Source organism: Tupaia chinensis, unplaced genomic scaffold (assembly GCF_000334495.1).
Source record: "Tupaia chinensis unplaced genomic scaffold, TupChi_1.0 Scaffold000094_1, whole genome shotgun sequence".
Classification (NCBI taxonomy): domain Eukaryota; kingdom Metazoa; phylum Chordata; class Mammalia; order Scandentia; family Tupaiidae; genus Tupaia; species Tupaia belangeri.
The window spans coordinates 5,175,343-5,188,584 of NW_006159556.1; the positions used below are offsets into that span (position 1 = coordinate 5,175,343).

Below are 13,242 nucleotides of genomic sequence, written 5' to 3' on the forward strand. Positions count from 1 at the left end.
GGGTGGGGGAGAGAGCAAGTGGGAAAGGAGTGGCATGGGAATAATTTTATTTAGTTTACATCAGAAAGGAGCTGTACTTAGAATATATTACTTGAGAAGGGATACAGCTGGTGGTGGGGGGAGGAGGGGAAAGGAGAAGGGAGTATCACAAATCTACAGTGATAACTCTATGCAATAGAGATTTTGTCAAACACATTTTAAAGTAGTTATTTTGACCTTTAAAGATCTATTCAGCATGGTTACATGTCTCTACAGAGGGGCTGTGTCCACCATAGTTATGCTCACAGGCTCTGGAATCAAATTTGCACTCTTCATCTGCCACTAGTTGACGCTGCTGTTTATTTAACTTCTCTCTGTGTCAACTTCTTCATCAGTACAGTTTTTCATCTGTCATTTATAGCATTGTTGTGAGAATGAAGTGTGAAGTACGTAAAGCAGTTAGGAGAGTGACTGGCCCACAGTAACAATGCTTGTTCACTCTATTTTTCTAGACTTCACCTGACTCCGATAAAGATTGCTGGCAGAAAAGGTAATCAAGACGGTTAAATAATTTTGCTAATCATATTTTCAAAGTATGTTTTTAATACTTAATATATAGAGAAAGTCAATGGATCAATGTTACAATGCATATCTAAGACCCTAAACCAAGTTAGAGCTCTAAAGCAAGTGGTGCAAATGTTTTCAAGAGTTTTCTAATTTTCAGTCACAAAGCTTCATTCCCATGTAGAAAAATTGACCTATATCATCATCCACAACATGGCAGTTTGCATGGAATCAATGCACACTCCATGGTGTATACTTGCTGATAGCCTAATATTAGGGGAATAGCCTCTTCTGAGCATAGTTGACTTTTGTAAATAACCATCTGTCATTTCAAGTCTCCAATCCCCATGAGAACTGTGACCTCAGATACCCTCTTGGGAAGCTACATTTGTTTCCCTGCTATTATAAGTATTTGCCCCAGATGACTCTGGGACAAAGTGCAATTCTGCCTCTTTTATTTTGATGTTTTCCCTTTCCATTTGTTTTCATGGAACATGGACTCTACAACCACAGCTTCTGGCTGAATTACGCTTTTAGGGAAGTGCAAAGACCTTGGGGCAGGAAAGGCAGAAGTAATTGTGGCAAGAGTTCACCACATGTTTTCAATCACTTAGAAGATAATGTTGTAAACTCAAATGCCTTTTCTCCACTACTGGGAGAATTTTGATTTTTCCTCTGGAGGCCTTATTTCAGGGTTAAATTGTGCGACTGCTGAGTCGCTACTAAGTCTCAGCTAGCTAAGTCGATTCAAACTGTAGACCAGGTTGGCAGAAAACAAACAATTTACACAAGCAAAGCAAGGGCGGGATGAAGAATGTTAACTCTCTGCATGTAGATGCTTTTCTGAGTTCAATCCGAAGGAATAATCTACAGTAAGGGAGTAAATCGTCATTGAAACTAAACTCCTAAAACTACTACTAATAATACCCGTATAAATAAATGTACTATTCATGGCTGTGTGAGAATACTGCTGTCTACTTGCTATGCACTCATTTGTGGGATCCCAGCACATAAACACGGTTCTTTTCTGTTCTCTTTCTTGGCACTTGAGAATGGAGCTTCTACTCTATGAGTTATAACAGCCCTTGTAAAACTTTTAAGGTACAAATGAAACACTTGAGTATCTAGGGAGGAATGCAGATTCTGATTCAGTAGGTTTAGGGTGAGCTTGAAAGTCTGCACTCGTGAATAGCTCCTTCAGTGAGACTGAGGCTGGCCACACTTTGACCAGTATGAAGTTCATCGAGCAGCTAGTCTTGTAATATGAATTCTCCTAGGTTCTCATTAGCGTCATTTCTCTTGAGCCAATGTGATGGATTGAATTAACACTCAGGATCTTAGAATATGGCCCGAGTTGGTAGCAAGTTCTTTACATAGGCAACTGAGCTCAAATGAGGCCAGGAACATGGTCCTGATCCAATCTAACTAGCCTCTTTACAGAATGAGGAAATTTGGACTCGGTAACAGATGCGCACAGAGGGCAGAAGATGTTAAGAGACACAGGAAGATGGCCGTCTGCAAGCAAAGGAACTTCTGCATCCACTGGAAGCCAGGAGAGAGACCTGGAATGAACCTCTCTCAGGGACTTCAGAGGGAGCATCGGCCTGCCAACACCTGGATGTTAGACTTCCAGCCTGTAGTCCTGGGAGGCAGTTCAAACCACCCAGTTTGTAGCACTTCCTTACAGCGGCCTTAGGAAAGAGACAGCTACTGTACGAAGCACTCCTTCTGGCACTTCTTTCTGCTACTCTCTGACACACACAGGAATTTCCTGTGCATTGCTAAGCTTGGGATAATGTGAAGAGGGAGATGACAACACCCTGTACGGAGATGAAGAAACAACACAGAGGTGGGGGTCATGCTTTTCAGATTTGCTGATGACAAGAACTTGAGGTGATCCTACTAATTCCTCAAGTTATTAGGAGCTGTTTTTGTCTGCAATTCCACATTTAATTTGACCTCTTTATATATATCCTTTGTATTTCATTAGTGGCCTTACCAAGTGCTTTTCTTTTTAGAGTCATTTTTATACTACAAAACAAAACTGCTTTTTATGTTTTTATTTTCTTTTTAAATTACATTACATGATAAATACAAGCAGAGAAAAATTAGCCCACATAGATGTGTGAGGTGTAGGTAGGAATGAGGTAAGCTTATCTCATTTGTTAAGTGATAGGGCCGTACAAATCAGACTTATGGCAAACGTGATTCAATACACTCCTCGGAAAAATGACAAATGACTTATAAAGTACTTCTTTTCACTTAAAAACATAAAACATGTTATGAGGTTCATGCAAGTCAAGGTGTGAAGTTTTTGATCTGGTACTCAGACATTACACTTCTCAACACAGTCTGCACTATTTTTTTATCCTCTCGGTCACTCCCAATTGGAGGCTGGTCACACGCTCTCAGGGACATCTGGGAAACTGGGTCTCACATAAATCGAGTTGTTGGCATTTAATACATAAGGCTCAGGAAATAAAATACCCTGCAAAGCCAAAGACAGTAAGTATTTGTCCCTTACCAAATACCAAAAGCTACTCTATGTTGAGGCCTCATTCCCATCTTGACATTTTTTAAAATTAATGGTCTTTCTGGTTTGGGCTCTGTCACTCACCCTTTGACTTCCGTCAGAAACCATGCTGACTTCACAGATCTTCTCTCTGAGGTGACAGGTGTTCCTCACTCTCTCTTCTCTATGGACAGTGATAATTCACTGTGCAATCAACCCATCTGTACCAGAGTTGCTATCTCATGTTTTTGGTGGTAAGGAAGGAAGGTTGAATATTATAGATAAACCTGACCAACACAGTGTATTTCAGATAGGACACCTTGGAGGTATTTTAAAATATTCTTTTATGCAATCTCCCATTTTCCTTCACCATTACTGTTATTGTCTCAGTCTCTCTTGTATCCATTCGTTTATCAAACATAAATATGCACCTGCTATAAGATAACTGTTAGGCACCATGGAAGGAGGTCACATAAAATGATAATGAGATCTCCATCCAGTGATAGTCAAATGTACTTTTTTTTTTTTCCTTATTCTCACTGATAAATTTCCCCTAACTTTATCTTTCCTCTTGATGTAGAAAAAATTTGCTCCTTCACAAAATCATGGTAATCCTAATTTGCCAAAATATATCCATTCATAGATTAGTTTTTTTTATTATTTCTACTATAGAAAACCTGTATCCATATTTTATCACTTAAACTTCACAATGTATACTACCAGTATGTATGTAGAAACTGAGAGTTAAAAAGTTTAAATAACTTTCTCATAGCCAGTTGCTCATTCATAGCTTTCAATAGGTCTAGCTTGCCTATGTTCTTAAAGAATGTAAAATATTCCTAATAATTAAAAACCACTTTCCTGTGACTTCCAAAGAACTCTAAATATGCCACTTAAAAATTTGGCGTTCATTCCCATCATCATCATTGCTTTAGAAAACTAATTATATCTTCCAAATAACTATTAAAATTAAATTTAAAAATATTTTAAAATCTCTCTTGTTTTCTTGGTTAATACAAGTCTATAAAGCAGAAATTCCAAATATATCTAGGTAGTCCTCTGTGATTTTTCATTGCCCGCAGGCTTTTGAAGTTCTGTGGATTGCCTTTATCTGTTGTTGGGAACACTGCACATTGCTCTAAACAGCCTGCCAGTCTGAGAAATTTAGCGTGAATGACACAAGTGTTTCTCTTATCCAGGTCAGAGGATGGTGTGAGATGGCACAGGAGGTCACAGGAGGGGAGAATTTCAGGATAAAGAAATTTACTAGGGGAACAGGAAGTGAAAATGCAGAATGTACAAGACCCTGAAGGAAAGCCTTTTGACCTGAAGCCCACCTGGTCCCCACCAAGCACACCTCTTGCTAGCTTTTGGAAGTAGTTCAGTCTCTTCTGATAACAACTCAGGACTAGCACAGAGCTGATAGTGTCTCTCTCCTGTCACACCAACGCAAGTCACAAATCCGAAACCCACAGATACCAGAGTGAAGCCGCTTTGAGGCCTCAATCAAGGGTCATACTTAGGAAAGTTAAGAGCAAAACATCAGTCTACCATTTTTTCCTAACACTTCTCTGGCCCCAGCATATAACATAGGCAAAATGCTTTGCAATAACAGGAGAAATTAGTGATTAACATTTATAGCTTCGTTGCTTTTCTTCCTCCCAAGAGCTTGGGAGTTTGAAAGACATAGAGAATGCTGGGGCAGGTGGCACAGAAAAACAATGACCTTTGACACCTTGCTTCTGCTATTGAAACCACCACGGTAGTCACTGGGCCCAGATACCTCCAAGCAATAGCATTTGGCATTTCCATCCCAGCTCATGGCTGCCGAATGGCATGGCAAGTATTGCATCTACGCTGTGCAAGTAAACACACTAAAGCCATCTTCCAAGAGGCCTAGAGTTTCATATTGTACATTTATATCTTTGACTTTTCAGAATTTATTTTGGTTTAAGAGACAAACTTTTTTTCTTAAATGGATGTCTAGTTTTACTAGCATCAAATACGTCTTACTGACTCATTCACCCTTCCCCTCCCCCTACCCCATTTGGAAGTTCTACATTTTTCACACACTAAATTCCAGTGGGAAGTACTAATAACTAGGATGAATAAACTATTAGAAATATCCTGACATATCTTTTTCTAAGCCAAAATACATCACGACTTTTCTGACGACCCAATAAATAGGGGGAGTAAAAAACTTCTATTTCCACTGAAGTACCATATATATGCTTTGTCCTTTCTTAAATGTTTTTAAAAACGGAAAGGAGAAACACAAGAGAAAAAAGCCATTTTTAAAAATGTATTGACAGTAATTTTTTAAAAGAATTATTTTATGTTTAACTTTATTTATTTTAATTTGACCAGAGAGGGACAAAGAGAGAGAGAGAGAAAGAGAGAATGAGAAAGCAAACTGACAGGTCTAGGACTTGAACCGTGGTCAGCCATGTGGAAGTCCATCACCCTTACCCACCACACCACCTGCCAGCTCCCGCCACCACAAAAGTCATGTTTTTGAGACCTTTCCCTTGATTACAGACCATTTTCGGCAAATGCTAATCTAATTTTTTAGTTCATTGAAAATTCAACTGTTTAGGGGTCAGCAGGTGGCATAGCGGTTAAGGCTCTGGACTCTGACATGGCTGACCACAGTTCAAGCCCCAGACCTGGAGGCTTGAAAATTATTCCAGCTACTCTGGGTGCAAGTGCATGCATGTCTAAAATCTCAGGAGGAGAATGGAAAAGAAGGATTTGCAGCATGGCTGTCCTCAGTGGGGGGTGATGCCTCACTTTCCCTTTCACTGTCTGTTTCTCTCCGGCAAGTGTACACACCCTAAGGCAAGAACTTAAAAAAAAATTTAACTGTTTAAAAGTTCTTTGAATCCTGTGTACATTGTTGTTTACTTGAGAAGTAGGGACATTATGAATGAGTTTTGCCAGCTTAAAACTAAATTGTAACATTTTATGTTTGGTTAAAAAAGAATGGCTGGTCATGAATATCTTTAAGTGATAGAAGATTCTTTTGTTTGAGCAAAATAATAAACATATTTTACTCTTCTGGATTTCTTATTATAAAAGTAGACTGAACACAACATAAAAGGCTGTTATCCCTAATCTGTAGAAAATTCTGCCAATAACTTTGGTTATTCATTTACTAATTCTTCTAAGAATTATTTATTTAGTAACTATTAAGTGCCAGAAGAGGATTTCAACTGAAGGTGAATGGTGAACCTGCAGAGATAATTCCTTTAACAATTATAGCCTAATTAAGGGATTTACTATTATAATAAAACTCTAATGTGGAAGCAATTCTTGTTAGATTCTAAATCAATTAATACATAGCTGAATAGGGTAAATAAATGTAACAAATTCATTCAGTAAAGAGAATCCATTTTTTCCCCCAAACCTTTTTTGGTTTAAAGAACTGAATTAAATTATTTTTCTGGAGTTTACCTGAATTGATGGGCTATATTTGATGTCAAGCGATTGTTTTCTGTAACAAACAAATCACATGAACACCACACTTGGCAAAATGATAGTATGTAGTATATTCCTGTTTATATTTATTATGCATTTTTATTTTCTATCTTTCGGTTGTTTTGACATCCCAGGACTTAGGACCCTGGACAGACTGCCCCCTTCCTAGGGCCAGCCAAAACCTAGAGATAAATGATTTACGAGACAGCATGCCTTTCATGTGCAAGTGAACCAATCCAACGCCTGTACACCAACCACCTCTTGTATTGTGCTCTCACACTCTGGGCCACTGTCCATCTACCCTAGACGCCCAGGACCAGGCACTAGACAAGGGCCAGCCCCTACACAGCAGAGTCTGTTACACTAGCTTATCCAGAGCCTCCTTACTCTGCACTGTACACATTACCCTATCTAGAGCCTCCTTACTTTGCCCTGTTTGTTCCTTCCCAAAGCTCCTTGGCACATTTCCCCACTGCCTCCTGAGGGTCCCTGGTTCTTCTCTATGTGACTCCTGCATGACCTGCTGCGCTCCATCTTCTTGGGAACTCGGGAGTGGGAAACTATCTTTTCAGTGGCAACTGTCCCCTGATTCGTTGGCCTCACCATATCTGGATAAGAATAAAACATACATTTTAAATGTAGTTCTTACATACACTTGGAAAGAAAAGGCAACACGTCTTTATAGCTACAAATAATCCCTGTTAACACACTGGTACGTCCTGATAAGAAGCATCAGTCAAATGAAACCCCATTCTACAAGAGGATAAGAGTTGGCGAAGGGATAGCCTCGGGTTTGTTTCCTAATTTAGTCATCAAAATAGTCAAAGCGTTCTGATCTTTAAAATATTCTATTCGAAGAAATATAAAAATGTATCTATCAGCATATAAGAATCTCTTTTTATTAATTTTAATATATTGCAGTAGAAGTCTTAGAAATTTCTTTAATGTCCAGTAAATCAATAATAGGAAACTGCAAAAATTTCCTGTTGATGATTCCTTGCCCATTAGAAATATTTGAATGTTGTAATTACACTGTCTTGAAAATTATTTAAATTACATATCTGAGAAAAAAATTTTTTTTTTTTTTTGCCTGTTGAAATATAGAGTTTACCTTTAACTGTCTATTAGTAAGTTTTTGGGAGGGGATTGCTTGTAGAATATATTGGGGCACAGCTATTAAGAACAACTGGAATCAGGTCTGAAACTTGACCTGGTAGAGAGAACAAAACAGGAATGGTCGTGGTTTTTAACAGCACATGTTTGAGATGGTTCCTTTAATAGGGGCCGCCTTTGGTGGCCAATGAGGATAGGTAGTCACCATCTAGGCCTGTCTTCTAGACCGACTTGATCCATTTTATTTCCTTAAAAGACACACTGGATGGATACAAGATAAATGAGGCAGACCTCTATACTACTTTGGGAGGCGGTTGGCAGGCAGAATAGAATTTAGTTGCCAAGGATAAAGAGACATAAAACTACTGATAGTACTTTAAACCAACCCCTGTCTACTACAAGTGATACATAGTCTCTGTTTATCCAAAGTCTTTGTGAAGAACCTGCAGATGTAATGTTACATCACTGGTCTTCCACGTGGTCGACTGTGATTCTTGGACCTGAAGGTTTAAAACTCATGCTGGTGCCTAAAATCTGGAGGAGAATGGAGGGAAAGGGACTGTGGAGTGGCCAATGACCCTGGGGGGTGATTTCTTGCTTTCTGTCTCTGTCTTTTTCTGCATCTCCTGTGAGCACACACACCCTAAAGCAAAAATATCTCTCTCAAAAAAAAAAAAAAAAAAGTCTCTGTGCTCTGTGAAAGTGTAGCTGTGTTGGTATGTGTAAACACTTTATGTGTCGGTTTCTTATCCTGGCTACAGACTAGATGAACAAGAAAGCATGAGTAGCAGAAATTCTAGGCACCACGGACACGGCCACTGCCTGACAGCCATTTGTCCCATTCTTTCCTCCCGACCCCCCCCCCCCCTTTTTACGCTAACTCCCCCCTCCCTCCCCGCCCCCCCCCCCCCCCCCCCCGTTTTCCTGCTCAGAAAGTGGGCAGTGATCTCTTGATCTCAGGGGAGATAGGCTTCTCACCACTCTCAGGAGATAAATCACAACTACTTTCTTACCCCAGGGGTAGAGATTGAGTGGCCAAAAGAAAGAAGGTTCAGTAAATGAAAAGCTTAATAATTTAAGGTCCAGAATGAAACCATAAAGCTTAAGTAATTTAAAGTCCGGAATAAAAGAGAGGAGCAAGAACACAGTATGTTAAGAAGTGTAAGCATTTTAGAAAATTAGAGATACTTATCAAATACATAAATAAATGCTAATCTCTTCCCTTCACTGGGAGAGTCTAATTGCATAGAAGTAAATGTATTTGAACAGTCTGGCATGTGCTTTGAGGTCACTACCTATAATCTCTAACCCTTTTAAACCTCTTTGCATGTTGATGTAAGCTAGTTATCTAAAGAATGAACGCAGACATTATTCAAGGCTTTTCTTGACTGTTTACACTGATGATGGTTCACCAAACAGATGACTAACTAGTTTTTTTTTTGCCTGGCAGAAGACCACGGGTCCACATGGACACCGCATTTGGCCATAGCAAGCCATAATCACCCCAGTGACACGGACACTCTGTACTGCTGTGATAGGAGACCTTCCTGCACACCTTTCCAGGTACGGCAATACAGTCTTGTCAATCACGTCTAAAGAAGTGGTCACATGTCAGATTCTGGCAGGGGAAAATCCAAAACAGTGCCCATTCCATTAAGAAAATGCCAATTATTGGCCTTATGTGCACCTCAAATTCTACATCTGTGAAATGAAACTACTGTTATTCTTTATTTGCATAGAGAACATGACAGTCTCAGAGTCAAGTGTCTTCTGTCACCATTTCACAGTATCCTAACAGAAGCTGAAGAAAGAAACTGTGAAGAATGTGTCCGAGGGAATTACAGCACATACATATGTACGCACTGTAGAAATAGGTGACATTCTATAGTTTAGGGTATGAGAATCTTCTTTTTAAAAACTCACATAATTCAAAACTGGGATGGATGATTTGATATTGTATGTGATTTGTTAATTATATTGAGTAACTTCAATGTTCACTGCATCTTAATAAAATTTATTTCACTTTAGTAGTTTTGAAAGTATGCCTTTTAATATAATTTCTAAATAAAATTAAAAAAAAATTTTCTCCTAATTCTAGTAATCTTGGCCTCAGAATTTAACTTAATTAAGACAGATGAGTACATACCACAGGTTGACAACATGCTTTATTAAAATTTTTGCTCTTGGCTTCATTTCTGCTGACTCTGAATTTCTTTAAGTGTGCTATTGTTCTTTCATTAGACATAAAAATTGGAGCAGTTCCAGTACTTTTCAGTATTCCCACATAATTAGTCCTCATTTTAATGTATTATTTTTCCTTCATTTTAATACTTAATAGCTTTTCTAAGTTTTTTTTAATCCTACTTATACAAATTCCTATACTTTCTCTTCCCAGAATATGTGTTTCATGAATAAAAATCTGCTGTTTACATATAGCAAAAAATCTTCTTTGTATATTTTATAGGCTCACTTAAGTAGCTGTACAAAACTAGTTTAGGATTAAAGCCCATCTGCTTACTCAAAAAGCATGACTTTGATTCCTACTGTATATACTCATAGTGAAAACATTCTCTGTGTTTGCAGATACTCCCATGAGCTTACACAGTCACTGTATTCCCCTGTGTACACAGAAGGTGAAGTTACAAAATTCAAACATGCTGATAACAAAATATAGGTTGCTTAAGTTAATTCTAGGTACACTGGATGACAGCAAATACTACTGAGTTTTCTTTGGGCTCTCAAACAATTTTTTTTTTAATTCCACACACACATATGAAGCCAAATTGAAGTTTCCTTTTTGATGAGCAAATACACACAAAACTCCCACATTACTCTTGTCATCACCTGAGACCCAAAGTCATTCTGCTTTCTCAAAAGTTTCAACCACGAAAATGTGGGTGAAGCAAAAAATACACCAAACAACTACTCAAAAAAATAGCAATTCAGATTTAAATGTGAAGCAGTTTTCATATGCCTTCAAGTTAGCCCTGGAATGTTGTATATGAACAACTATATCATTTAGCAGCAATAATTAAGGAGCGCTCAAGAAAACGACACATAATCATCACATTCCAGCATGGAAGAACAGCCCTCTGTCCAATCTGTTGCCACAATTTCGACACTGGAGAGCTGAATGGATCGTGACGGCAAACAAGGGTATAAATAAAACCACGCACGGTCTAGGTCTGGAATGTTGCGGTGATATAAACATCCCCAAATTATCAAACACAATCAACAGCAATACCTGTCAACTTGTCTCCAAATTAAGGAAAAAGTAGCCAGCTCTCACCTTGCACAAACACACACTTCGGTGGTCAGTGACAAATGCAGGCTGCACTTGCCGGCTGGGAGACCAGCAGCTGCTCTGCCCTGAGCCGCTTAGAGCACATTCGAGCTGCCCCCCTCGCTCACTGCTGTTCTCCCATGACTCCATCACCCAGGAATGGAAACCACCAGCTCCCTCCCCAGCACTAGTGGGCTCCCAGCTACAGAGCTCAGGTAAAATTGCTGAGTCCTGCAAGGTCACCCCAAGGTGAACACAAGTGCATGGGAAGATCTGAAACTCCTAAACTCCAGACACCTTGCCTTTCGAGAGATTCTGAACTCCGTAAATCAGAGCTAGGACAATAGGGGTCAGAAAAGCAGTAAATCTGAGAATCCCCAAATGGCGGTGAGCCAATCAGCTAAACAGGGGCATTCTTTAGGCAATAATCTCGTCTCTTCTCTCTCTCTCAGTCTCTCTCTCTCTCTCTCACACACACAGGGGCAGAGCAGACTTCAGTGTAGCTATTCTAATGGCTGAGGCATGCTTCTCAAGCCCAAAATGTGTTTGCTTACCTTTTCCAGGTCACAAGGCTTAACGAAACTTAAAATACTTGCCAAAATTGAAATAATTATTTTAAAAGCAAAATAATCTCTGGTCTATAAACTAACTCCTATTAACAAAGTCTTGTATTTTGTACATACTGGAGTTCAGTAAACAACTCTCCCATATTAAAAAAAAAAAACAAATAGCAAAGATGTGTTTATTTCGGAGGTGACTAATAGAATTAATTAAAATTTCTCATAAAAATTCCTATCATCTTTTTCAAGATTAGTCTTGACTTATCCACATTTGAATACATAGGTCTTCAAGAAGGCATTTCCTGCATAAAATATAATCACCCTGGATATACGTACTATGAACAGATACAAGCAAGTTTATAAATGTTTCTCTGTAGAATTTCAGTTTTTTTCATATTTTTATATCCTTGAAGGGAAGAAGGAAACAATTTTAAGCTTGCAAGTACCTTATGAAACACTATTCGTTCGTTATATATCTTTTCTTATAGGTGGATAATCACTCACTGAACTTTAAGCTGATTGCATAAACACGACATTACCTTCACACTTTAGCCACTGTCCTTCCCTCTCTTCCAGCCACTACCATTCACTAGCCATCTACCCTCCCAGGCCTCAGTTTTGTGATCTAGAAAACAGGGGCCTGTCACTAGTGTCTGCTTTGTCTGCTTCCTGGGCTGGTGGTGTGAGGGTGACATGGGACAGTGTGCATGACAAAAGTACTGTGTGCTGTAGAGTGCTAGGAAATGCACTGGCCGCGTCTGTCCCTGCTCCAGTTGTGCTAGTTTAGTACGGGGACTTGGGAATTTCTGTGTTCTCAAGGAGGACTCCTTGGGCTTCCCAGGGAAGTGCTTGTTTCAAGTGGGCTATAAATAGACTCCAAGGTTTTATTGAAGCTCTGTCCTCTCTGTGGCAGATCTTGACAGCGGCCGCCACATGCCCAGTCGTTTACTTGTGAGCAACGTGAGCTCTGTCTGGTCTTTGTGGCAGAACTGACCGGTGGAGGCTGAGAGAAAATGCTCATGTGCACGGCTGCTTCACGGTCCACCTGGTGCCCTGCTGTACCCGAGTGCGAGGGGGTTGGAGGAGATTAATGGAGGGGAAAGGTTGGGGATGGAATGCCAAGTTCACTGCTGAGTTAATTCAGTAGTAAATGCATCCGGGCATTCATGCTAATGTTGCTACAATTACTTATGCATTATTTAGAGCTTAAGTTGTCAGGGAGAGGAGGACCTGAAGAAAGACAGGTGGAGAACAGGCAAGGAACGAACAACGTGACCACCTGTCTTATGAGACATATCTCAGTTAATTTCATAATAATCCAGTGAAGTAGCTGTTATCGTCCCCATTTAATAGATAAGAAAAATCAGCCTGCACAGTCTTTTTTTTTTTTTTTTTTAAGAGAGTTTTTGGTGTGTGCATTCACAAGTGAGACAGAGAAAGACAGAGAGACAGAAAGCAAGAAATCATGCCTTGGCGAGGAGGTGGCCACACCACAATCCCTTCTCCTCCATTCTCCTCTTGGGATTTTGAGCACATACATACAAGCATCCAGTGTGAGTTTGAAACTGCTAGGTCCAGGATTCGAACTGTGGTCAACTATGTGGGAGTTCAGCAACATAATTATTATGCCATTTGCTGGTCCCAAGCCTGCACAGTCTTAATGAGTGAGTGATGGAATTAGAATTACAAAGACTGCATGACCCATGGCCTCATATTCTGAGTAAATTAGTTATTTTATAATTAGCTCAAAAAGG

The 13,242-nt window shown here is 39.5% G+C and overlaps 1 protein-coding gene across 4 annotated transcripts in view; it reads right to left on the reverse strand.

Annotated features, from left to right (window-relative positions):
* ARHGAP24 (Rho GTPase activating protein 24) overlaps positions 1-13,242 on the reverse strand; it is a 527,420-nt gene that overhangs the window by 169,779 nt on the left and 344,399 nt on the right. The window contains exon 1 of one of the 4 annotated variants that reach the window (XM_006143284.3): positions 10,935-11,098. The exons of 2 other annotated variants lie outside the window; for them this stretch is intronic. The gene's annotated coding sequence lies outside the window, so the exon portion shown is untranslated. Of the gene's footprint in view, positions 1-10,889; positions 10,908-10,934; positions 11,099-13,242 lie in introns of those variants that run through there. One more of the 4 variants, XM_014585828.2, reaches the window with a different exon arrangement.